We start from the raw sequence: 23,437 nt of genomic DNA, 5'->3' as shown, positions 1-23,437 counted from the left end.
TAAACCTTATGCAATAAATCATTAGAGGCAGTCAAGACTGTCAAACGTATTATTGTTACCAGCCACATAATTTCAGATGAAACAACCATAAACTTTTACAGGGAATAAATGTTACTGTTTCTGTACTAAGATTCATTAGAAGAATTCATAGAAAATTTAACTCATAAAACCACTGCTCCCACTAGCTATCTTTATCCACAGCGGTAATGCAACGGAGACGGTTCGAAAGTATGATTTGTTACACGTATTCTGACAATAAGATTTAGGCTGGTATACATAACAAATGACCACAGAAGTCAATGAGAGCAAGATATGATGAATTCAAACATGCAAAGAGCCCATCTTGAAAGTTGATTCAAGAAATATACCACTCAAATCAGCATTTACATCGTGTACTCACCACAACAGTAAATTTAGAAATATCCAAGTACATATGGAAGCCAATGGGAAGTCTTTCTTCTGACTGAAGACCAAACAGTAACAACAAGAAAATTCTTGTTAATGGCCGAAATTCACACAGTAGAGGATTATAAAAACTGATGAACATGGAATGATGTAATCTCTTTGATAAAAATAAGCTGTTTATGCATCATGAACAACACACATTATATGTAAGAGTTATTATCATGATAATGGAAAGCACATCTCTTCCCCAACAATACTGAAACATCATTAGGATGTCGTATACAGAAAGGTCAGCAAACTCCCAACATTTTCTGAGATGTAGATTTTGTTCAGGCAGCGAGCTCAAGTTTTCGTTTTTCTTTTCTCTTAGAATTTAAATCAATGAATCAGTATCATCTGCAGGGGATCAGGTTTTCTAGACACTAGATCTGTACATTCTACACCTCCCCTTGCATGTCCTCTCTCCTTCAGCATACTTTTCTACACAACGTAATAGATTCTTCATAAAGAATGTTTAAGTGAGAAAAAACTGTGAATCTTTTGCCCACTTTGAGTTCTTATGAAATACAACAAGGCTGTAACATAGAAGAGAAAAATTGTTTTTCCTTTTCAGCAGTGTTTCTGACTAATATTCCCATATCAATTAAAGCAGCTTCTGAGCCAAATAAAGCTTCACCAACAACATTACTACACTGTGTAATTGATATACTCCTCAGGAAACAGAACATAAAGCAGCAATTTTCTTTTAAGTGTGTCTGCTATACAAGGTGACAATCATATGAAGTAGAAGAATTCTATAAGATTCACAGCAATTTGTTTTATTGCTTTTCAATAGCTAACTATGATGCATAACACAATTAAAAAGTCACTTTTTTTTAAACCCCTTAGAAATTTGGCTCAAAGGTGCCTACAACCTTCCTCTGTAATGATGAAAATGTGTGGTGACCTGCAATGTCACCACTGGGCTCAGCAACACTTCAAATGAAAAGGTTTCAACACACACAAAGAGAAGACCAGAGCTCAGAAGTTCATGTGAGGTTTAAGGTGGGTTTGTGATGTCACACTGGTTGCTTGTATAGATGAGGAATGTAAGCTGGCTGAAGAGGTTGCCTGCCTTCATGTTGTAGAGCAGCTGGGAGTGCTACTCAGTTGAATGGGTATTGAAGCCTCTGTACAAGTGCATTCTTAAAGTCGTAAATGAAAGTGTGTCGATGGTCCTGTGAGGGTGTTGTCAAGATGATGATGGTGGCAGGGGGTCTGTGTTTAGATGGACTGTGCCACATTTTATTCAGACGCGTGGCACAGGAAGGTGCAAAACAGGAGGGTTGAAAAAGTATGAACATCCTTTGTTGTTTCGGATTACGTTAAAAATTTTTTGAATGGCTTTGAATGATCCCTGGTGTTTCCACCACGTGGGTAAAAATTGTGGCACTATACTCCAAATGGTAGAGATGATTTGAACTGACAGGGAGGAAGAGAGGCTCAGCAATGTCAAATGGTGTCAAGAATGTCATATTAGTGCTCATCACACTGCAGTCATTTTCAACTGTGAAATGTGTGGGAATCAATGCCACAAGGGAACGGGAGGTCAAAATATGGCCTTTTATGCTACCTCCTGAGGCCTTTTTGTATAAATTCTGAGTGTCAATGTGTTTGAAGTATTTTTTTCTTGGCCACTCATACGAAAACTGTGCAATATCAACACTAGGCGTTATGGGTCTGATCTTCATTGCTATGACATCAAAAGAAGAGATGAAATATGGGTAAGATGGGGTGTGATGACCTCCCCATCGTGTGAGTCAACCACAGTGGCGTTTCACAGAACTGTGTTGATATCTGCTGCTGTTGCAGGGTACCACACTTTTGCACAATTACAGAGGAAGGTTGTAGCCACTTTGCAAATTTCAGAGTTCTGCATCACAATGGAAGACAATTATGGGATTTCAAAAAAATAACCCTTTAATGGTGTTGCACATTGTATATAACTTTGTTAACTTCATTCCCACATTTTATTAAAATGATTGAATATAACTAGCTTCTTATCAAATTTATCCATTGCACTTCAGAAAAAAAAAATGCTTTTAGTCTGTCAAAATGGCCTACAGCTCTTCACATATTCCACACATACAATTGTTAAATGAAGTTATTCTTTGAAATTTTTGTCTGAGAAGAATGATGGCCACACAGAGATGTAAACAGAAATCACATAGAAAACTGACAGCAAGTTATACTTCATCTCTAAATGACAGCACCATAGCTGACATATTTGTCTCTAGAGAATCAGCAACTGTACTGATACTTAAAATAATTCTCATTTATTCTTCAGTCCCAGTTGCAGATTTTTAATTATGTGACATGTGTCAATTATTCTTGATATCTTCAGATCTAAAACAAAGGAAACATATAGAAGGGAATTTTAAATAAATGTAGATTTCACCTAAGTAGTTGTATCAGCAACCTGTCTTGTCTGTTCAGAATCTCGCATGAGATTCCTGAGTTTTGCAACAGTGGTCAACGCAATTAAATAGCTATCTGGTGCAGGTAGCACAGGAGAGAAAGGGGAAAGGAAGGTTGAAGGGGAAACTAGAGGGAGGGTGATTGGAAGAGAGGAAGGGAAGCAAAGGGGCAAGTGTTGGTGATGTCATGAGTTTAACAAGATTTTCATTTGCTTGGATCTTTCCTGATCTGTAAATACTCTTTCATTCTGTGTCATTTGTCTACTTTTGGTTTAAATTTAATTTTCTTCTGGCCAGAAGATGACGAGTATGTCACTCGTCAAAACATCCCAGTTTGAAGACACCGCCACCCAGCTGGAAGCCCGAGACCTCTTCACCGGCTCTATACGCCAGGAAAGCATACATTCTGATTTTCTTGTCTTTCAGTTTCTTGAGATTTTCTGTCTTGTTTTGCAGATCATCCAAGGTTATATCTAGTTCTTCCATATCCTCTTTAATTTCCATGATCCATCCTACTTGTTGCTTCAGATTCCACAGTTTCTGCATAATTTTTCTTGCTAATGTGGTTTCTGGTGTCCTCATTATGTGGCCAAAGAAAGAAATCCTCTTTTTACATATGGTATCTGTGATGGGCTCCAATTCGCTGCACGCTACTTCATTCGGCACTATCCACCACTGTCCTTCTTTCTGGTATTTCTTATTTATGCATGCTCTAGCTATTCTTCTCTCTACTTAAAGTATTTTGTCGACTCTGTTTCTCTGAGTAACTTTAAAAAGAGTCTCGCTTGCATATGTTACCTCTTGCTGAACCAGTCTTGTAGTGTTTTAATTTTGTTTGAATTGATAGACATTTCTTATTGTATGTAGAACGTGCTATTTTATGAGCTTATATCATTTTATTGGTTCTTTCTTGCCAAGCACGTTTCTTATCCAAGTTGTGTGTTATAATCTCTCCAAGATATTTAAATTGCTTCACTATTTTAATTTTTCTGTTGTCTACTGTTACATGGTCTATTACTAGTAGGTCTGTTAGCATCATCTTGGTCTTTTCGAAAGATATCTGGAGTCTTACTTTTTGCAATATTCTGCAGGCTTATTATTTGATTTCTAGCTTCTTGTGCATTATTAGCTAGTAATGCCAAGTCATCCCCCACTGAGTATGACACAGTGGTCGGATGGTCCCGGTACGCCACTCGTGGCCTGAAGACGGAGTGGGAAGGAGGGGAGAGGGGGGGGGGGGGGGGGGAGAAAGAAGAAGAAGATCGAAACTATTTACATTTATATCATCTTTCTTTGTTCCAATTGTTATGTTTTTAGGATTCTCTTTGTACCGTTCTCTCATCAAGTACTCAAGAGGACAGTTGAAGAGCAGTGGTGATAGACCGTCACCTTGTCTTAACCCTGTTTTAATCATAAATGGCTCACATAGCTCTGCTCTGTATTTTACTTTGGACTTGTTTGTAAGGGTTAATTTTATCATTTTTATTAATTTGGGACAAAGTCCAAAAGTTCTAAATATGTCCAGCATAGAAGATCTGTAGATGCAATTATAAGCTTTTCTGAAGTCTGCAAAGGTCATTTATATAAAAAATAAAAAAAATAAAAATAAATTCCATTAAAATATTAAAAGGTTAGGCTAGTGGATGCGTAAAACTGTAAAAGGGGATAAAATAGAAAATTATTCAAGTGATAAAACGTAACTAAAACAGAATTATTGTCTTAAAATATTAAAATGGTGAAGCTTTGAAGATAAAGGTCTCTAAACATGTACCAACGGAGTCACAAATTGGACATTTGTAGCCATTGTGACTGACCAATGAACTCTAAATATCATGCAGTTAGGACCAACTGACAGGTGACCATTCTCTCCAACAAATTGTGCTGTGTGCAGTACTGTCATGCCAATCACCCCACAAAAGTTTATCTTCTGCCACTGCACATGGAATTATATTCTGCTCTAATGTACAATGTATGAAACTGTATAGACAGAACATCTTAAGAAATTTACAGACTGCAAATGTTTGTGGGACACATTGTGTGAGATGCACAGCAACAGCGACGGAAGAAATGAAGCGCTTTTTATTCATTTTTTAACAAATTAATATGGACAAATTGTCTGTTGGCTTCTGTCTTGGGCCCTTTGGCCCAAATTTGTTTGATAACTTTAGTGACATTTCACCAGCGTGAGGGGTTGGTATTTTCTTAGCTGCACGCTTCATTGCTGGTGGTGGGCTGGAGTCATGCTCAAGGCCGCAGGTTATATGTACCTGGTGTGCCAACACCCAAGGGCTTTCCCTTGGTCACTTTCAATGTGGTTCTCCCCCTGCTACCTGCTACAACTGTCATTCTTTGCAGCATGGCAATCCAGAATCCATTCACTGTGAGGCTTTCTTCTTCCTTGTTGAAGCTTTTGTCATGTTTGTGTATTTTTATAGCTTTTCTGAACAAATGAGTGGTGCAACAGATCTTCTCTATAACACGAATGTCCATGTTGATGGTTTTCACTATGCTGTCAGTCTCACACAGTATGTGCTCTGCCACAGCTGATTTCTCTACCAGCCCCAACCTGCAATGCTGGTTATGTTTAGTAATCCTGGTGTTGATTGACTGACCAGTAATACAGAGGAATCTGAGCAACACAGAAACACCACCACCTCGCCTGTATGTATCACCTAAGATACATATGAATACTATTCCATAAAGACTGACTGTCAGCACTCTTGGCTGACCGAGGTACAAACACTTGGTCTCTCTGTTCCAGCTGCACACAGGAAAGACTGAGACATAGTGAATTCAGGAGATTTCACTGAGAATCTGTTGAAACTAAAACTTGGTCCAAACGACATCCCAGTCAGCTTTGATGTTGTTTCTTTGTTTACCAAGATATCACTCAACGATTCTCTGGAGCACATTGTTTCCGTTTTCCCACAAGAGATCCCCAAGCTCTTTCGTGCATATCTCACCACGAGCTACTTCATGTGAAATCAACTTCTACAAACGGCTGGAAGAAGTCAACATGGGTAACCCACTTAGTCCAGTGGTGGCCAACTTCTTCATGGAACATTTCAAAGCACAGGCACTGGAGTTGGTACCTTGTAAACTTAAGGTTTGGTATAGTTATATTGGTGATAACTCTGTTGCGTGGACCCAAAGTGAGAAACAGCTTGGTGTGTCCCTAAGACACCTCAGCAGTCTCCATACCCAATAAAAAAATTACCATAGTAGAAAAGGACCAACAGCTACCATTTCTAGATGTGTTGGTCATGAGAGATAGCGATCTGGGATACAGCATACATCAAAAACCGACATGTGTGGACCAATACCTGCACAAACTATCAAATCACCACCCAAGCCAGAAAAGAGGCATGATTAACGGGCTCATAGTTTGAGGAAAACAAACATGTGAGCTCCAGCACCTCAGATGCAAGATGCAACAACTGGAAAGTGCAATGGTTTCTCCACCAGTTACATAAGAAGTGCCACAGAATCAAACACCCAGCACATTGACACATCAGAAAAAGAAATGTTGAGTATGGCCCTTCTACCATACATTCCTAAAGTGAAGGACAGATTCTGTCATACACTGGACAAACACAGTGTAAGCACTATCTATAAAACAACAATGAAGAGCAAAGAGTGTCTCAGATCAGCAAAGAAAAAAAGGGGCCTATTACAATGTCAGGAATATACCAAATACCATGTACATGTGGAAAAGTCTATACTGAAATGACTGGACAATCCAACACTGACAGGAATGTAAGCGGTATTGCAGGCTGAGGCTCATGGAGAAATCGGCAAAAGTGTAGCACACGCTGCGTGAGACTGACGACATAGTGAAACTTGCTGATACGGACAGTCTTGCTATAGAGAAGAGCTACTACACCCTCTTGTTCAGGGAAGCTATAGAAATGAGCAAACATGACAATAACTTCAACACAAAAGAAGAAAGCTCCAAGGTGAATAGATCCAGGATTTCTGTGCTGCAGAGAATGACAGTTGCAGCATGTTGCAGGGGGAGAACCACAGTGGGAATGACCTCGGGAAAGCCCTTGGACGTTGGCATGTCAGGTACATATAATCTGCAGTCAAGAGCATGACTTCAGTCCATCACCAGCAATGGAGGGTGAAGCTTTGACAAGGCCAGCCACTCGTACTAGCGAAACATCAGAAAAGTTATCACACAAACGTGGGTTAATAGGCAATTCGTCATTATGGATTTGTTAATAATAATAATTAAAAAAAGGTACTTCATTTATTTTGCCTCTGTTGCAATACTCCTCACATGTGTCCCACACTGCAGTCTTTAAATTTCTTCAGAGGCTCTGTCTTTGAAGTTTCGCCTGCCACTCACCCTCTCACATACATTAGAAAAGCATTTAATCCCAAATGCAGTGATGAAAGACAAACTTTTGTTATGCGTGGTCCTATCCACTCAACATGGGAAGTTCGTCGGTCAGTCACAAAGGCTACACATGTCCAATACGTCAGTCAGTTGTTGGGCGTTTAAGGTTCTTTACTTTCAAAATTTCATACTTTTAATATTTGAAGACACCAATTCTGTTGTAGTTATATTTTATCACTTTTTAATATTTTATTGGATTTTTTTTTATGTAACTGTTAAACTCTTAACATCCCTGCCACTATCCCTCCCTTTCCTCTTCCTGCCTTCTTTCCCCTCCACTCTCATTCCCCCTTCATTCATTTAGTAATTTTACTATTTTATGCTGTTTACAGTTTACACAGCCACTCTTCTACATCATTAATATTTTGATGAGAATTTTTACATAACTATACTTTTTATAATTTCAGTAAGACCCGTCTTATTAAACTCATGACATCCCCAACACTCACCCTCCCTACTTCCCTTTCTGTCCTCCAAAAACTCTCACTTCATTTTCCCCCTGATCCCTCTTTCCCCTTTCCCCTCCACCCTAGCTCCAACAGACACTTATTAAAATAAAATGACAGATGTTGCAAAACACAGGAATCCCATGCAACATTCTGAAAGAGAAGACAGGTTGCTAACGCCACTCCTTAGGTAAAATCTACATTTATGTACTTTCTTTTCTACAGAGTAATCAAAACGATGTCATGTAATTAATAATGTGCAACTGAGACTGAAAAATAAATGAGAATTATTTTAAAAATTTTAATAAGCGCTTGGCAATTGCAGAAAACAGTATTTAATTAATGATTTGTAAGGTGAATGATAAGCATATTATACAAAAGACAATAGTACAACAGAAGTGGTAAGTCAAAAAGGAAATTTATCATGAAACTGAACGTTGGTTTGAACACCATAGTTTAACTAGGCATGGTCCTGCTGGTTGTGGTATACCAAGCCTTCCTCCAATTTTTGAAATGGCTTACCCAGCCAAGGACCTACAGTTTAAAGTCGACTCTGAACCATGAAGCAACTTGGAATTTTTCACATTAAAAAACATTCCCAGAACAGTAACTAGTGATAAATAACAAAAATTCTTCAGACAGAATGGATAAAACCTGACACCTTCAAATATGCAGCTTGGCACTTCATTGCTCAGCTACAGAGGAGTGCATGCATTCTTTATGCCCAATTCACGGAGACAATTTATTAAAATTCTTTGACATGTGATTATAAAAGTTGGTACAAGAGGTGTGATCTGAGAAGGTTAGTTTTCAGTCAGTGGCGGTTAGTAATGAATCCCTGCCAACAGACATCATAATGAGCTGGCAGGGTTACTGTGGCAGAATAGTGTGGGTAACTGTATGGCGAGGGGGACTCACACAACACGTAGTATGGGCAAACCCACTGATAAAAGTGTTTATTTGCAGATGGCAGCAAGCCAGGTGGGGCACTTCTGACGCTGAGGTCGACCACCACACACCTCGCATTAAGCTTCATGCTGCGTACCATTTCCGTGTGCTCAGCCCCCCACACTTGTCTTTATCCCTGTGCACATCTCTTAGCAGTTTGACACTAACTGATTCTCCACAGACTAATTTGTGCCCGGTAAGTTTCACTTCCTTTTGCGTGGTTCTTTTGTTCCTTGGCTGGCAATCAAGCTACAGTTAGTCCCTATGTTACCTTGTGCCAACAGCATTTACAATTGGCTTACAAGTAGCATAATCATTCAGTCCATACACACAGTTTTTTTTCAGAATAGAAATGTGCTCAAATGCCCTCTTAAAAGTACTGTGAAATAGATCGTCATGCTGTGGTGTTAGTACTCAGCATCAATGTTTCACACAGTTTCTTTTCTACCAGAAACAAAAGTAAAATTTATTTCCTGGTACACCTTTTAGCATTACGGATAACACAAGCCAACAGTTCTTTTGGTGCTGCGGTATTTGGAGTGGATTTCAAATGAATTTGATGGCCTAAATTTAAATATGGCATTAGCTTTTGCCAAGGACTTTAAATTTCTACGATGTAATATTTTTGTGAAATATACATTACATTATTTTAAGTTAAATCTTTGAACCAAAAAGTTTACAGTTTTTACTATTACGTTATATAAATATTATATGACCCAACAATAAAGGGAAAAGTCACTGATGAAACCAACTAATCAGTGAACACTTTGGAAGCTTCTTTTGCCGACATTCTAAAATGCATTTTGGAACAGTCTCTTCTTAAATTCCAGCATGTGCGTATGCCATCTTCCATGGTAGCAGTCCTCCATAGTTTTAACATCCCGGTGAAATCTTTCACCTGGTTCCTCATCAGTGTCTCCTTAGTTTTCAGGAAAATGGTCTAAATGGCTGTGTAAATAGTCCACCTTAATAGTCATGTTGCAACCATGTGTTCTGAAACTATTAAGCATCTTGTTTATCAGTTCAACGTAGTTTCCAGCTTTGCATTTGCTTGATAATTTATGACAAGTGCAACAAATAAGTTCCAGGATTTTTACTCAGCCTCATTCATCGAATTTATGAGAGTAGGATCCTTAATGTGTTGTCTTATTTGTGTGCCATAAAATATTCCTACTTTAATTTTTTCTCTACTCAATTGAAGAATTTTTCCCTGTACTTGAAAAGCATGACACGTTATTCTCAAGAGTCTTTAAAAAGTGTTTTAAAAGCCAGCTCGATATGCAGTGGAGGAAAGAAGATTTTCTCTCATTCAACTAAGGACCGAGTGAAGTGACGCAGTGTCTAGCATGCTGAACTCGCATTTGGGAGGATGACGGTTCAATCACGCGTCTGGCCATCCTGATTTAGATTTTCCATGATTTCCCTAAACTGCTCCATGCAATACTGGGATGGTTTCTTTGAAAGGGCACAGCCGACTTCATTCCCCATCCTTCCCTAATCCCATGAGACCAATGACCTCACTGTCTGGTCTCCTGTCCCAAACAACCCAACTAAGGGGTTGTCGTTGATGATGTTCTTTTCCCTGATGTCCACGTTTTCCAGCCCATTGGTGTGTTTTGTCTTTGCTGTATCAAAGGCAAAAAAACAAGGATACTTGGTGTGGCCACTTTGCTGTCCAAGTAGAATTCCATTTTCAAGTCCACACAAATCACCCAAAAGCTATGGCATTATGTTTTTCTTTAGTTTTTGTTGAGTGAGTAGTTAGTATTGAACCGTATTTGTTCCCACTCCTCCTCTCATCATATTATCTCTACTTACATGTGCAGCTAATTTGTACCCATTGTTAGGGGCAACATTACTCCCCACAAAGCTCCGGTAACCAGTGAAATGTTGGGATTCACACTCCCTCTGAGTGAAGGATTGGGCATCTTACAGAGACTTAAAAGGATAAGTCCACTTGCTGAGGATGTTTTGATTTAGGCAGAAATAACAGTCATCACAAAGGCATTTGAATTCTCTCCAAATCATTGGTATGCCGAATTTCAGACTTTTTCCATTCCCAGTCTTCAACTGACATAAATGTTCTGCATGAGTTCTACAGACTTGATGTGGTGCTCAGCCTTTATACTGATCATCAAGGCTAACATCACAGTACCAATGATAGGATTTCTTTACAAAGCCACTTACAGATTTATTTATTTTTCCCAACACGTATTATTTGCACATGAAGCAAAACACACCAGGAAGACTTAAACATCTTCTGCTTGAACTCATTTTATTTCTTTCCATCAACACAAATACAACAATCTGCAATATAGTATAAGTTTCAGGTTCATTTTATAACAACTCTTTCCTAAACACAGATATCACATGAGGCCCATTTTGCTCTACCCTCTACGGTGAGAATTTACAAACCAATCTAAACTCTAGCATTTCTGGCATCCTTAAGATACCACATGCTTACTCTGTTTGGTGGATTTTCCTGGAACTAAATGGACAGCAGACCAACACTAGGGCAAGTATACAGGAACCAATCCTTCTTTATGTGATTTATAACTGTACAAAATAGTTAGAACTGCAAATTTTGTACAGCAGACAGAGAATATTTGATTTCATATGTAGCTAATATCAGTTTTAAAAACCGAGATTGATAGAGAGAGAGAGAGAGAGAGAGAGAGAGAGAGAGAGAGAGAGAGAGAGATTCTTGTAGACCTGTCTAATCTAACTGGTCCTACACTGTTGGGGAAAAAATCAACAACTGTGCTCAGTGTTTCAGTAGGTTTTCTGCAGTGTGATCATATGCAAACTGTATAACAATATACAGCAAAAATATCCATATTTTAATCAGAACTGGCACAACTGTTCATTCGGTTCCCTAATGCATAAGACATAAATTACATCACAATAATTTCATTACATCAGAGTGTAAAATCCAAATCAAGGCTGCATTTAAACACATACAAGTACTGAATAATTCAGGTAGGTGCTACACAGCATTAACCACACTACCCAAAGGAAATTGAGTATTAATACAAAGTTTAAAAAAAAGGCTACTTAATCTTTTAGTGTACACTAATTATTTGTGTGTGTGTGTGTGTGTGTGTGTGTGTGTGTGTGTGTGTGTGTGTGTGTGTGTGTGAGCTGTAGCTTTAGTTCTCAGATATTAAATACTGCAAAGATAAATGCACATTTTACTCTTTAGAAAGACACAACAAAAGCAACAGTATGAAACTTTTATTTCTGTACTCTCACCAGTACAAGCAAATAATAGTATGCATTCAGTTGAAAAAAATATTTTCATTACAAATACTTCAGCAGTGGTAATACACACAATGCCATACACCTTCATAATATGAGCTGTTCTTATGTCATCACTCTGTACTAGTCGACCAGACTATTATTTCACCTGGGAGTGAAACTGCTTCAATCAGCTTATCACGAGCTTTTATTGTGATATTTTAAGAGGACACATTTAACCGCTTGACATTATATGAACAACTGCCTGGTAATCATTCACAGTGTGATGCACTTCCCTTAGTCACTGTATTTGTACACTGTACTGTCATTGCGTGTTTCTGATAATGGCCACGGGAGGCCATGCGCAATAATGTTGTGGTCAGGTACTTGTCACTATATCCAACCATAAAAAACATGTTAGTTGTATATGATCCTGTCCCATTCCACCCCTCTCTTTTCCCATACACCAAACCTTCTCTTAAGAAGTTGTGATGCAATTTCATTTTACAGTTCTAAGTTCTAAAATATTCAACATTCTTTTTTTCTCTATCCTTTGGATTTCTTCTCTCCCCATTGATCTCCTTTGTGTGGCCCGGTGCATTCCTCATTGGTCATAATGAGAGTAAATTTAATTTTTTGGGTTCTCTGCTTCCTTCTATCAACTAAAAGCAACTCACGACATATTTCTGAAATGCATTGTTTCACAGCTGCAGTACTGACTTCTAACAATCCTGTAGAAGGTTTTGGCTAGAGACTATAGCCCGTTTCCTTTAACGAGTCATTGTCTTCAACTGAATTATTACTCTCAATGAATCTGGGTATCCTCCCATTTCTTCATATGCTTTTGATGACTTATCTATGACTGCTTTTCAGCAGTAGGCACTCCCTTGACTCTTGTAATAAATTCTCTTGTTTTCCTCTTAATGTAATGTTAACACAGCATGTGTGTGCACGTTAAATGGTCTAAAAGCATAATAAATACATACACCCTTTGTCACATTAAAAAAAAAAAAATAAAATAAAATAAAAAAAAAGAATAAAAATAAATGTTGCCTGTGACACTCTACACTGATTTTTTAAATTTTCAAGGTAAAGTGTACATCATGTACTTATTTATATGAAATTGTATGACTGTTTATTACGAAACACAAAAAATTCATAGAAATAGTGAATATTTGTAGTGTTAAATGAAATACGCAAAATGTTTGGAAGATATTCATAAACACAAGACTCTGGTGCTGTATTACTGAGTACATTTGCTTGAAAATTGCCTCATCGAGAAATGTGTTGCCAGAAGCAATGACACAATAGACAAACAGCAGACATCTCATTGATAATGGAGCGATACCATGTGGTTTTCACAGTTGATGTAAGAGAGCAAACTGCAGATTATGCATCCTTACAAACTGTTTACCACTTGAATAAGAAAAAAGATCAAGTAATAATAGACAACAAACACCTTTTCTGTCATTACACACAGGCATAATGCCTGGTCAAAGACTGTCTTCCTCCATGTGGAGTCAACACAGAACAATCTAAAGTGTGTACTCTTACATGATTCATAACCTTGACCTAACTTACCTTCTGTCAAGCTTTGGCACAGTGCTACTTGACATGGACTAAACACAATGCCCATATATACAAGACGCAGATGGAAGTTCCTGTTTTATTAACGTTAAGCACAAACTTTATGCTCCACATAAAAGACATGGAAAGTCAATTCATGTCAAAGAATGTGGGTGACTCTTGCTGCTTTTTATTTTTGTGAATGTAATTCATATGAGTGGAGAGACTGTTTTGTGTTTTGAAAAATTTGCCACAAATTTGGCAAGGAACCTGCTGATTAGGCATGTGCCGATCGAAGATGTGTCTCCGTAGGCTCGTCTTGCGCACCACTTTACCACATACTGAACATGCTGCATCCTCACTGCGGTCTCCTGCAACATAGCACCTCTTGCTGTGTAGCGATCAGGTGGTATTCTTCAAACAGTCTGCATACAGACAATATGACAACCTACAATCCTACAACAGAAGTACAGAACTGTAACAGAAGCAGCTTATCTAGACATGAGCTGCGTACAATGAAAACTTTTATCTCCTGAAGTGTCTAAATTCTCATTAATGAGTAACGAATAAGTCCTCTGCTAAGTAAAGGTCTAAGTACACACATAAAGTTTTTTTTTATGTTGTGTACGTCAGCGTGAACCCATTTCATCCTGTCAGACATGAGACTCTTATTAAATAAATAATCAGATGCTGAAACGATTTGTTTCAAGTAATTTACGATTATATTGTGAAATGCTCTTACGGATTAGTAACAAGAAAATATAACTCCTTCCAAAAATTGTATAACCTCAATGTTTCTCTGTCCTGTTTAGTAAGTCAACTGTTGTTGTTCTACTTTCATTCTAGAATCAGAAATTTACTACAGTTAATATTTGACTAACTCAGCAATACAGACCTATTTAGTCCTTTTTGTCATTATACTGCCAAGGTTAAATTGCCGAAATTAATGGAAAAAGTTATCTTGTATGCAAACAATTAAATAATCATTTCTGACATTTTTGTACACATTGCAAGGAGCTTAAAGATGCAACATATTAAAAGAAAAGGAAAAAAGGGGGCCATCAAGCTATTCAAAATTTCCACTGCAAAGATCTGACAAAAAGAGTCACTGCCAGCCAATATGAGAGTATCAAGATTAACATGATATGATGGTTTCTATCATGTAGCAAATTTGGTACTATTTTAGCAAGAGTAACAGTAGCATTAGTAATAACTGTTCTTGTTTCCACCTTTGTTTTTGTCATATTCATTTGCAGATCAATTTTTAGTTGCACCTGCACTGCTTACAACACAGCTTTCATAACACTTCACATCATGCACAAGATGACAAATAGAGAGAGCCACAAACTGCTTCTACAGAAAGCAGTTTAAGAGTGTGAAGCGACCAATTGGAATCTGTAATGTAATAGAAGTGTTCACTTAAAACACAGGAAAAACAATGAAGAGGATCAAATTCAAGCCTGATAATTCATTCAGAAATAATAAATGCTGATGAAAGAAAGGCCATTGACAAATCACAGAGCAATGATTAATGGTGACAGACTAAAGGGTAGATGGAATCTGCAATTTTAAAGGTAATGGGAGAAATGGGTACAGGGGAGGGGGTTGTCAGAGAGAGACAGCATGAGGTAAAGCTGGACATGAGAAGAAGGGAGGGTATAGAAAATGGGGAGATAGAATTAAATGCTGGTTGAGGGAAGATTGTAAGTGTGGAGGAGGGGGAGGGAATGATGGGGTCAGAGTGCTTATGTACAAATAAAGTCTATAAAAGCCATTTAAAATCATGAAAAAGAAATGTAATCAAATGAAAATTACATTAACATGAAAGAAAAAGGGTTCACAGACACCACATCTAAGTAGACTACAGAAATAATGAGGAACACAATTGACAGAGCATTAGGATCATAGCCTGTAAGGATTAATCAATAAAAACAAAAGCTTTAACTATTATTGTATTTATCTTTAATAACACAGCATTCTTAATTCCTATGTTGTGAAAAATTAGAGACCAAATACATATCATAAAAAATTACTTCCATTTCCTTCATCGTGAGAAAACTGACAAAATCTTGAGCCAGCAACTGATATGGACAGTAATTGCAAACACATCTACAAGTAGATGTGCTATTAGCATGTCCACAAGCTTAATGGTGAAAATAAACAAACACTCCCCCTACAGCAGAATGAAAGAACATGAACCACAGTAAGCATTAAAATTTACCTTTGAAATAATTTGATACTGCCACTTTCTTTTAATTTGTTTCTTATGTCAGCTAGTGCCCCATTCTAAAGCTGTGGTTTGCTACACCTGATTTGTCATACATACATTTTTTTAAAATAATGCAAAACCTAAAACACAAACTTGGTGAATGCTTGGGTGACATGTTCAATAACATCATTATTTCATTAATTGACTGTTGGACTGTCTTTCAAAAGAATGGTCAGTCCTGACAAGCATGGAATAGCATCAAATGTACTCTCTTACAAAATTTCTTGTTAACAGAAATGCAGTGTTAAAAGGAGAAATGTCTTACATTATCCTTTACTCAGCCTTGTGTAGTACAGAAAGGAGAGAGATAATACAGAAAGGAGACACAGAAGTATTTGACTACTTACACATTGATTAACTTCAAATACAAACTGAAATCATATTTGCCCCCATATCCCCCCCCCCCCCCCCTTAGATTTTGTAAATTATACACCGTGATTGTTATGGATGAATAATTAACTCCTTTCTATATCATGCTGAGGTTGAGTGTTGGGTGGCGCAATTCACATTTCCTTCTAGTGTTGTGTTAATGAATGTCACATGTTACCATTGTTTAAATTGGTAACAACAAACTACATAGTGGAGTAAATGTACTGTGGGCTCAAATGGCTCTAGGCACTATTGGACTTAACTTCTGAGGTCATCAGTCCCCTAGATCTTAGAACTACTTAAACCTAACTAACCTAAGGACATCACATACATCCATGCCCGAGGCAGGATTCGAACCTGCGACCGTAGCGGTCGTGCGGTTCCAGACTGTAGCGCCTAGAACCACTCGGCCACCTTGCCCGGCTCTACTGTGGGGTCATTCTTCAGATGCCAACAGTTTATACGGCTATTTACAAGAGATTATGAAGTCAAAGAGTTGCACAGGGATATGATACTTTGACAAGCTGATGAGGATGGAAAGTGGTATAGGGGTCGGCATTACTGGCTGGTGGGCCGCAAGTCGGCAGTTCAAACCTAACCACCAGCAATAAATTGTTATGCAGTATTTCACTTCTTAAAGTTTTTTGAAATATTTTAGTCTGTAATATCTGAGTATTCTGAAATATCAGATGTTTGTATAAATACCACCATTTTGGAATATCTGATTTTTAAATACGTAGTTGCTCTCTCTGTCCAAGAGGTCAGTTCTGTACAATGCTGTTCATAATAAATTTGATACAGTGCTGTTTTATTTCATTGTGATCCTGGTTTCAGAGGTAGACTTGCGTGATGTGACACTGCTTGGTGGAGACACAGGGTACTTCAAACCATCTACATCATAAGTGCTGAAATTGTGCAAGGTAAAGCCATTGCCAACACTGACAGGAAAGAGCTTACAAGAAGAACAACATTCCCACAATTTAGGAGACTATAGATTCCTAGCCAGCAATAAGTCAGCTGTGCATCAGGCATCTATAAGTGTTCTCCAGAGATACTGGTCAGGACCCAACAAAATGGCTGAAAGAATTACAAAAGAGTTGCCAAATACAACAGATGGGATGACATGATGTGTTTGGCAAATGTATACTTTCATTTGAATTGGTTAGCCAGCAAAGGCTCAAGAATTATGAAGAAAACCTCAAAATGAAGAAAATGTTTGGCAACAATCAGCAGCTGGTGTTCCACTTGTGGAAGAATAGTGCCCAATGTCGTCATGAATTCAGAATACATGTACCAGGCTCTTGACGTAAAGGATATCACAATGACCAAGGAATTCCTCAAGTGGTGTCAGCACATCAATGAAATGCAACAGAAATGAACTGGACGAAAGAAGTGAGACCAACCCCTGGATAACCTCCACGACCTCATCCCTCTCATATGCCATGTAGTGAAAGAGAAATTACAGCATTCTATGCAACCACAACTGTTGGACCAAGTAAGCAAGAGGTAGCAGCCATGAAAATCGACCCAAATATGGGATCATCCACCAATTAGTCAGTGCTCATGTTGGGTGTCACCAACAGATAATATATGGGGAAGTGAAGAAGATGCTGCAAAATGGCAGCATTGAGGCCTTAGTCCCCTCCTTTGGTCCTTGTGAAGAAGAAGGAAGGCACATGACATTTCCGTGTCATCTGCCGACAACTGAACAAAATCACGAAAAAAGACAGCTATCCACTACTGCTTATTTGTGATGCTCTATACTGGTTGAGAGCAGCCAATTTTTCTCTATTACGGGCACGTAGGCAGCTAATGATGCATTATATTACATGAAATGGGCACCAATACTAACAAGTAAAAAAGTGTGAATATGTCACGATGTTTTGATTTCAATATCTTTAAAACTGCGGGGTAATTGAAAAAGCTAGTTCCCTTCTTTTAAGTCCCTAACTCTCCCCAAGACATGTTCACCTTTTTCTCTCCTATAATAGGATCATTTCTCATTCTGGTTCCCAACTTTTACTCAATCATAATTTTGACATTGAACAGCCATAGCATGGCAACTGATGTAGATTTTTGTTGACTTGAGCAACAGATGATCCTGTATAGGTTTTTTTAAATCTCTTTCGAATCATGTTGCCTATATCTTGGCAATGGATAAAGCTTTCACAAAACAACAGTATGACCATTAATTACATCTATCTGTCTACCGTCTTACAAATTTCACACAACTTTCAAACATAGAAGTGCTGTACCTATAACAAAAAACCTGTTTTCTGAGTGTAAAATATGAATGCAGCTACATTTTTGAAAGCAAGTCTTCAATTTTATCATAAAACAGAATTTTTTGTTTATCTGATTCATTTCAAATCATTATTGCACATTCAGTTCATATGAGAATGAATTTCATTTGTTACATTTAGTTTTACTTCAAACAGTCGTATCTCGACAATGGATAAAGACTATTGGAAAAAAGAAATTTCGTTTATACTTTATCCATTTAACTACCTTAGTGCAAAGTTTGAATCAATTTGTGTAAGTTTAAAACACGGAAATTGCTTGGTTCAAAAACCTCCCTGAGAAAATTTTTGTTTGGCGCATAATCCAAACCAGTACTCTTATAAAAGGTGCCATACCCAATTAAAATCTTCTGCAAAAGGAATTAATTGATTTTGCCTGGGCTTAATATCCTGTAACATAGTTACAGTAAGACAGACATTTGGATAATGGAAAATCCAGGATGGAATGTAACAATGTTATGAAAACAAAAGTTGCTACTCACCATATAGCAGAGATGCTGTGTCACAGATAGGCACAACAAAAGTACTGTCACAATACAAGCTTTCGACCATCAAGGCCTTTGTTGAAAATAAACGACACACACAAACACACACACACACACACACACACACACACACACACATTTTAGAACATACATTGTGTTCGAACAATATGAATTACCTCAAAGAAAACGGGCTATTGACACAAGGTTAACATGGGTTTAGAAAACATCGTACCTGTGAAACACAACTAGCTCTTCATTCACATGAAGGGATTTCAGATCGATTCCGTGTTTCTGGATTTCCGGAAGGCTTTTGACACTGTACCACACAAGCGGCTCATAGTGAAATTGCGTGCTTATGGAATATCGTCTCAGTTATGTGACTGGATTTGTGATTTCTTGTCAGAGAGGTCACAGTTCATAATAATTGATGGAAAGTCATCAAGTAAAACAGAAGTGATTTCTGGCGTTCCCCAAGGTAGTGTTATAGGACCTTTGCTGTTAGTTATCTATATAAACGATTTTGGAGATAATCTGAGCAGCCATCTTCAGTTGTTTGCAGATGACGCTGTCGTTTATCGACTAATAAAGTCATCAGAAGATCAAAAAAGAACTGCAAAACAATTTAGAAAAGATATCTGAAAGGTGCGAAAAGCGGTAGTTGACCCTAAAGAACGAAAAGTGTGAGGTCATCGACATAAGTGCTAAAAGGAACTCGTTAAACTTTGGTTACACGAAAAATCAGTCTAATTTAAAAGCCGTAAATTCAACTAAATACCTAAGTACTACAATTACAAACAACTTAAATTGGAAGGAACACATTGAAAATGTTGTTGGGAAGGCTAATCAAAGATTGTGTTTTATTGGCAGGATACTTAGAAAATGTAACAGACCTACTAAGGAGACTGTCTACACTACGCTTGTACGTCCTCTCTTAGAATACTGCTGCCCGGTGCGGGTTCCTTACCAGATAGGACTGATAGAGTACCTCGAAAAAGTTCAAAGAAAAGCAGCATGTTTTGTGTAATCGCGAAATATGGGAGAGAGTGTCACAAAAATGATACACGATTTGGGGTGGGAATCATTAAAAGAAAGGCGTTTTTCATTGCGATAGAATCTTCTCACGACATTCCAATCACAAACTTTCTCCTCTGAATGTGAAAATATTTTGCTGACACCAATCTACACAGGGAGGAACCATCACCACAATAAAATAAGGGAAATCAGAGCTCGTAGGGAAAGATATGGGTGTTCATTCTTTCCGTGCACTATACGAGATTGGAATAATACAGAAGTGTGAAGGTGGTTCGATGAACCCTCTGCCAGGCACTTGAATGTGACTTGCAGAGTATCCATGTAGATGCAAAAGCAATTCACACACACAACTGAAGCCTCTGGCAGTTGAATCCACACTGCGAGTAACACCCGCAGTGCATGATAGTAATGGCAACTGGGCAACTGGCAACCACCCAGTTGCCACTCCCATCATGCACTGCTGCTGTTGCTTGCTGTGTGGCTTCAGCTGCCAGAGGCTGCAGTAGTGTGTGTGTGTGTGTGTGTGTGTGTGTGTTGGTCTATTTTCAACAAAGGCCTTGATGGCTGAAAGCTTGTATTCAGTCAGTCTTCTTGTTGTGCCTATATGTGACTCAGCATCTCCGCTATAGAGCGAATAGCAACTTTCCTTTTCATAATATTGAGATGTTTGAATAGATACACAAATGGCTGCCTGTCCAGATGAAACCAAAAACTTTTTAGCCCATGTTCATAGCTCAAATATGAACTGTGCATCGACGGCTCCCCCCCCCACCCCCCCAAAAAAATAAAGAATTATTTCTAGCAGAGATGTCAGGCGGTGTGCAGTACACAATTGAGAGAACTGTGTTTTATCTAAGTTTATTAAAAAATAACGACTATCACAGAAATAAACAGTTCAGATGAATTAAGAAACCTATGTATCAACATTTCTCTCCCTTTTTTTATGTCTCCTGTGCCCCCCTGCCCCTTGCCATTACCCACTTTCTTGTTTCTTAACTTACAGGGCACTTTGAAACATATGTTTTACTTACACTTTTTTGTTAGACCACATGTCTTTATTAGTTTTTATCTGCATGATAAATGGAATTTCAATTAAATTTTGTGATTGTGTACACATTGGATCGCATATATTTCTAACTCAATAAGCTAGTGGAACTCAAAAACAAGTTTCTTAAATAATTTTATTGACAGTTTCAAATATTTGAATGGACCTTCTTAAACTACAACTCTCCTCAATTACGCCCCTCCCCCCTTTATTTCAACTGTGTCCCCCCTCCCTGTCACTGCCCATTTCCTTGTTTTTTCACTTACAGGGCCATTTTACATATATGTTTTCCTTTGACTTTTTATCATACCATATCTATCTATCTATTATTTTTTATCCGTGTGATTAATGGCATTTCAATTAGAGTTTGTAATTGTTTAGGCATTGGATGACATATTCTTCTGACTAATTCGTAATAGTTCAGATATATACCATGTTTCTTCAAAAATAAGTAAGTAATAAATAAAACATAAAATGGTTAGATTGCATAACATTTTAGATGTTTTACATCTACATATTCTACGTTCCTTTTGTTTTCCTTCGCTCCTAAAAACTGTATTTCCTTAATATTAATTAATTTACTTTAATGTGTATTTTTGACAGATTAGGCTTGACTAATTGTAATTTCATATATTGTTCTGTAGCTTGTATTTTACATGCTTACATTTTTGAATGGAGCGTAAAATATTGTATATTCTTACATTCATCAACACCATTATTCTTTTACTTTTTATTTATTTTATTAATGTTTTCATGTAATATCAATCAAGTGCAGAATTGTGATTTGGCCAAGACTGTCATCTTTGACTTGCATTGCTACTCATCAAATGCTGCCCCTTTTGTCAACAGGCCATATTGTAATCTTGTTAAAATTTTTCATTTTTATTGGCAATTATGGTTTTCAGTAGTAACGTATGTCAAAGCACATATGACATGAGATAGATACGTGATAATTTTTGTGAATATTTCCACTAATTTAATGGTTATTCCTGTTTTCATCTTATTTTGTTTACATTGTCACATTATACACTTTTTTATGTTGTGCAGCTGCCGTTGATGATGGTTTAAGACCCAAACTGGTAACAGAATATATAACATTATCACTGACAGTACAGTGTTATGTATTTGGTAAAATTTGTAAAATATTTTGATGTAGCGGTGCCTGTCGTCTTATTGCATGTCTTGAGAACCTTGCTTTCAATGTACGCAACAATTACAATCATTCATCATCTATAGCCTTTGCTATGCATTAAAGTGTCAGGTGATCCATCAGAAGAAAATAAGTACTGGTGTCCCAGTGTTTTCTAGTGAGACACACAGATGGTAGTTGTCATCTGTGAAAACTGTATTCAACCAAACACATGCAATGTGGCATCTTAATGCAGTGCAAGTTGCAAGGGCCGTCTGCCTGATCCAAAAAGGATGGAATTTCCGTTATGTTGGTGGAGATGCCAATGCGTCTCCATGTGCAACCCATAGGTTGTGGACATGATACAGGAAGACAGGTCAGTGCACACGCTGAGTTCAGCAAGGTCACCAATGCATTACAACCTCATGTGAAGACTGACATCTGGTCATTTGTGCATTGCGGCATAGTATGGATACCACCAGAGGACTGCAAGACTATCTCAGAAGGACCACTGCGTGCGATTAGTCTGTAATGAATAGGTTATGAGAAAGGACATTATTACCCCGATGTCCTCTTCAAGTACCCAAGTACCCCATTTGCCACAACAATATTTTGCAGTTCACCTTTAGTTTTGTCATTCCCATTTCAACTGGCAACTTCGTCACTGGCGAAAAATTGAACAGAACCTGTTGCACCATGTGGTCACTGCTGCACATGGTGGTGGGCTCTAATTCCTATGCCAGGGCCTATGTAGCAGGCGTCAACAGCAATGTCGTGAGAAGCCTGGACATTGGAGTAATGGAATGACCGGCATTGAGTCCTGGCCTAAACCCCGTCATGTATATGTGGGATTTTCCCGACAGACAGTCCTATTCCACACGCAGTCTCCAAGAATTATCATCGACTCTCATCGAAGATTGGGAAAGGACACCACAGGGTGATCTCTATAGACTTACACAGAGCATGCCACATAGGTATCAGATAGTGATAAATGCTCATGAAGGGCATACAAATTACTGTAACTCTCAAAGTCCAATGAAAAGCATCCAGGGTGACGAGAGGAATGATTGTTTGCACTTCATTTTCAACATCAGTTGGACATTTCAGTTCTTTCTATGTAAACGATCAAGAATGTTATGATGTGTGGTTGAGAACTTAAATTCTGGAAGATGAATGTATATATAAATATACCCAGTCCTGAATTATTGCTCAGTGGAGTAAGACAGACACTCAGAGTAATGTTCCCATGATTCTTTTGAGCAGTGTAATTCCCTAAGGCCGGTATTACACTATCATATTTCTTTGACAAAGATTTGAACAAAGATGTGATCAAATATTCACCAAATTT

General features: G+C 37.9%; 1 protein-coding gene across 16 annotated transcripts in view; it reads right to left on the bottom strand.

Annotated features, from left to right (window-relative positions):
• The window catches only part of LOC126358278 (modifier of mdg4-like), a 342,870-nt gene that overhangs the window by 176,689 nt on the left and 142,744 nt on the right, over positions 1-23,437 (bottom strand). The window contains exon 6 of one of the 16 annotated variants that reach the window (XR_007566225.1): positions 13,476-13,831. The exons of the other annotated variants lie outside the window; for them this stretch is intronic. The gene's annotated coding sequence lies outside the window, so the exon portion shown is untranslated. The remainder of the gene's footprint in view (positions 1-13,475; positions 13,832-23,437) is intronic. 16 annotated transcript variants of the gene reach the window in all.

The sequence above is a fragment of the Schistocerca gregaria genome, chromosome 1 (assembly GCF_023897955.1).
Source record: "Schistocerca gregaria isolate iqSchGreg1 chromosome 1, iqSchGreg1.2, whole genome shotgun sequence".
NCBI lineage: Eukaryota > Metazoa > Arthropoda > Insecta > Orthoptera > Acrididae > Schistocerca > Schistocerca gregaria.
Note: the sequence above shows the minus strand (reverse complement) of the source record. Positions and strands in the feature narration are given on the sequence as shown.